This window comes from Copidosoma floridanum, unplaced genomic scaffold (genome assembly GCF_036245765.1).
Source record: "Copidosoma floridanum isolate Cflo_tuat_1 unplaced genomic scaffold, Cflo_Japanese_pri ptg000013l, whole genome shotgun sequence".
NCBI lineage: Eukaryota > Metazoa > Arthropoda > Insecta > Hymenoptera > Encyrtidae > Copidosoma > Copidosoma floridanum.
Genome location: NW_028321890.1, coordinates 18,992,041 through 18,996,576, shown reverse-complemented (window position 1 = coordinate 18,996,576; position 4,536 = coordinate 18,992,041).

Sequence of the window (4,536 nt, the reverse complement as noted above, 5' to 3'; positions counted from 1 at the left end):
GGGTACCCCTAAACGAAGCTCGCTCTGGGAGTAATTTCGGGGACGGTGGGGTCTCCCTCCTCGCGCGCGAGCACCCTAATGCAGACTCCATCGTAATCAAATGCCCCCTTTTTCTTTTTACCAAAAAGGGTTCGACCCTCCTTTACGCACATGTACTTTTTTGTGCGTCCTAAAGGTACAGCCTGGAAAATTACGAGCCCTTATGGGAAAGTTGGTGGATTTTTGATACGCGTGCTTTTGGCAGCTCTCGTGTTTTTTGTCGATATACCTGCGTGCCACGGGAGTGGCTTGGATTACTTCACTCGGGTGGGAAAACGAGTTGCGGACGGTCTCTTTGGATGGAAACGAGTTTTGGCTTTTGTGTTGGGTAAATAAAAAAATCAAACTTTCGGTACAACTAGAGCGTCGAGCAAGCCTTTTTAAACCAAATGGCAACCTAAAACAATTTTTGTTGCGTATGCGACGATATTTAATTTTGAAATATCTAAAAAAATGAGTTATCAAATAAATTAAACATAATATCTGATTGTGTGTATTTGTGTTGCAAAGAGAGTTAGACCCCAGGGGTCAGGCGTCGCTCTCTTAATTGTCACTTACATAATTGAAGTTTAATAAACTCTTACTGCTATCAAGTCAATAAAAAAAATCATGGACAGGAAAAAACCTTTCGGCAAAAAACCTGGTTTATTTGAATAAAAAGTATTAAAATTTGATCATAATAATAATAAAGTATAAGTTTAAATGTATATGATGAATGAGAATGCGTAAAAGGATGTGTAAATTAAGAGAAATAACTTTTGGTTAGGTTGTGGATGAACTTTTTCCGAAAGGGGAAGGTGAAAAACAAGGCGAGCCGTTGCTCTAAGTTTCGGTATTGCTGGCCAATCAAAACCGCGTTTTCGTCGTCACGAAAATGTTTAGTCTAGTGATAGACGTTGTTGAGGCGCCGTGGGCAACCAAAGATAAGATAATGATTGAGATTACAAAAAATCAAACCTTTTGTGGGTTAGAAGAGACAGAATATGTCAGCTTGAGCTTCTCAAGAAAAGTGAAGACGAGAGCGCAAACAAATTTTTTAGCTACCTTTTTTTTAACAGTCTGAATATAGCTTAAAACAAAATTAACGCGTCTGACATACTCGACTGTTTCTACTAATCCACAAAACAATTTTCTTCGGATTTTTCTTGCCATCTGAACATTCGTTTATAATTTCACCATATAACAATAGATTAAAGTCTTTGTTGATTGCCTCTATGTGTACACAACATTTTACTTAAATAACAGAGATATAATATAAATAAGACGTGCATACGTTTACGATCTGTCCTTGTAAATGTAATTAGTTTTGGTGTAAAAAAAAAAAAAAAAAAAAAGGTCTAATAAAGGTACTGTGTTTTGGTGTACAGAGTACCCAACAAATAATAAATACACGTCACTCGCGCAACCAAACCAAAACGCGTGAGGCATCAACCGCAACCCCGAGCGTGACAAAACGATGTGGCGAGCAGCGTGCGCAATTGACGAAAGCTCCACAAAGCGTATGAGCAACCGAAGACAGTTTCCACGAGCTTTCTACACGGATTACCGCTGAGCGCGTAGCTTTCGTCGAATAGTCGAAAATAGCTCGCCTAGAAATACACGCGGGAGGCAATCATCGCCAGCGCCTCTCCTCTGGGCTTTTTGACAAATCGCCGACGGCACTCGCACGCGGGACCTCCTCTCGACAAAGAATTCGATGAAAATTCTGGCCTACAGCATAACTCATTGCGGCTCGCAATGCCACTACTTTTCCACTCCCTTACCGTGTCCTACATTTTTCAGCTCTCACACACGCGCGAGAGCTGCTAGAAATGTGAAAGCCTCTGCTCGTCGTCGCGAGCATCGAAAAACGAATCTAGGGTGAAATATGGATTTCTAGAGAGGATTTTCAGGGGGGGGACGTCTAATCGCGTCGTAGCCAAAATCCACTCGAGCGAGTCTGAAATTAATTCCTTTCAAACGATTCTCGCGACGGTAACTTGTCGGTATACGGCTTACGTCGAATTTATTATTCGGCGATTCAGATCGAGAGAGCCTGAGAATTTCAATCAAGTCGCCACACTGCCAAACTACACACTCGGTCTATACACAACTCCGTGGCAAAACAAATGTAGAGGCGGACGCGCATCTATTCCCAGAGCGATTACAACTCTATGATTTCGCTTGTCATTAATTTAAGCTTCCGCGTGTATAAGCTACTCTCGCTGCAGTGGCTCACGTTATTACCCAAACTTGAAGGCTGCGCGAAAATTGTCTCGCGTCTCCGCGTGTAATTGAAACTAACGAGGGAGCTACAAGTACCCCCTAAACGAAAAACAAAAACAAAAAAAAAGTGTAAACGCACTTTGCGGAGTATTATTCGTACGATGGATAAGATCGGTCTAAAATCGGTCGTGCGATCTTTGTGTGTGGTTCTCGGACTTCTTTGATCGATCGCCGATGGACGCGGTGCTGCAGGGATGAGTCACTCTTATATCACCGTGCATTATACATCTCGAGGGCCGATAGCACCTATCCAGGGAGGCTCGTGCGATCGATCAAAATGCAAAAGGTTCACGGGTATTATCAAACGAGCCAGAAAGAGGAGATATCGGCTATGGTCTCTAAAGTCTTATTTATCACTCTTGAGTACAGAGTCGGGGCTGAAATTTCTCTTCAACGTTTATTACCCGCGGACCGTCGAACTAAGGGTAAAAATGGGTAATAATCCTTACCTTTGGTGTGCTGTGTGTGTTTACATATGGATTGCGCGCGATTCATCATTTTGTGGGGGCACATTTCTTATGAATTGGCATACTTCGTTTCTTTTTTCTTCCCTAGAGAACCGAATCAGCACACGATCGAGAGCCCAGAGTGTTCAAGCGTCCAGTAGAATCTTGAAGCATCAGAGGGAAGGAAAGGAGAGAAAAAAGGGCAATTATGCGCTCCCACGAGCACCCACGTTCGTGAGTTTTCTTTAAACCAAACAAAGAAGAATTAAGGTACTTGCTCTCATGTGCCTATACACACGCCAATAAGTCATGCTCTGTTGGGCGCAAATAGGTCCTGTAATAGTCGTGATTGACTCGCTTTTGCTTACCCTGCAGTGTATAGATATTCCTTACTACTGGAATTTAAGATACCTCGGTGTATTTAGACCTGTCATTTTTTTTTTTTTTTTTTTTTTTTGATACTTTGGTAGATAATAAGGATTTGAAGCCCATAGCTGATTGATTAAGAATATTTTGTCATCTGTGAGAGCACTTTCTTTCTTCCAAATGAATGGTCGTCAACTACGAGGTAACCTTAAAGATAAATCTAAAAATAAACAATTTATCTTACTGCATGCTGTATTATTAAATCTTCATTTCTATGGCAAAAAGACGAAGGTAAATATCAAAACAAAGGTGCTTGGAACCATAAAGACCCATCTTATATTTAAGAAATAATAATAATGTATGCAACTTGATAATTAACGTGACCTACTGATAAAAATATTAGTTTTCATTTTTTTCATTTGAAAATAGAGATACGGACGCAAGGGAGCAAAACGGAGATGTTGATTGGTGGTATCAGAGTTGAGAACGTGGAAAAAAATCATATGCTGACACATGAATGACAGTACAAAAATGTTGTCTTTAAGACATAAATACATCATTCAGTGATTCTTCGTACGAAGAGACATGAACACAAATAGAGGCACAAATAAAAGAATACAAAATTAAAAATCAAAACTATTCTAGTTTTCAAGGGCTTCAAGACCAGTGCTTGTATTAAATGAAAAAATTATACTTGGAGAAAAAATAAGAAAACGCAAATAACAGCTTTAATTCACAAAACAGATACATACAGAAGCGAGAATGCATATAACAATAAATACCAAATCAGAAAGTGAAAATAACTAATGTAGGTAACTATTGAATAGAACAGTGGCGTACACCAAGTCTGAGGGATACCTCCTGGTTGGATGTGTACATGGTGCGAACTCTATTTTTTCCACCAAGAGCATAGTAAATGTCCATAGATTGAAAAAAAAACGTCTAAAGTAGGAAATATATAATTTACAGGTAAACGTGCTAGGGAATCATAATTGGGCAAGAAAAAATAGTCCTGAGATAGAAGTACCAAGACCAATTAACACAGACCACGTAACAAAGATAGAGGTACATGGATAAAGATAAAATCAGAGGCCTCGTAACGAAAGAAGAAAAAGACAGAACTCGAATACTGCGTCAGAGTATCATATAGAATTTTCCATTACGAACCGTATTTGCCTGTAAAACAGTCTGTGACCCTTGCACTTTTGTAACTTTTCTCCTTATCCGTGGGTATAATATACAAAATGTACATGACCATTTATCCATTGATGCATTAGTGGTGCGCCAAAGGTGTGTAATTAAAATCAAGAGACTGAACAGCTTTTGAATGGCGAGCATAATATATACATATGTACACTGGCAGATGCTTTTGCAAAGGATGTAAAGACCCGAGGTAAGACCAAGGCAAGGAGGAGGAGTA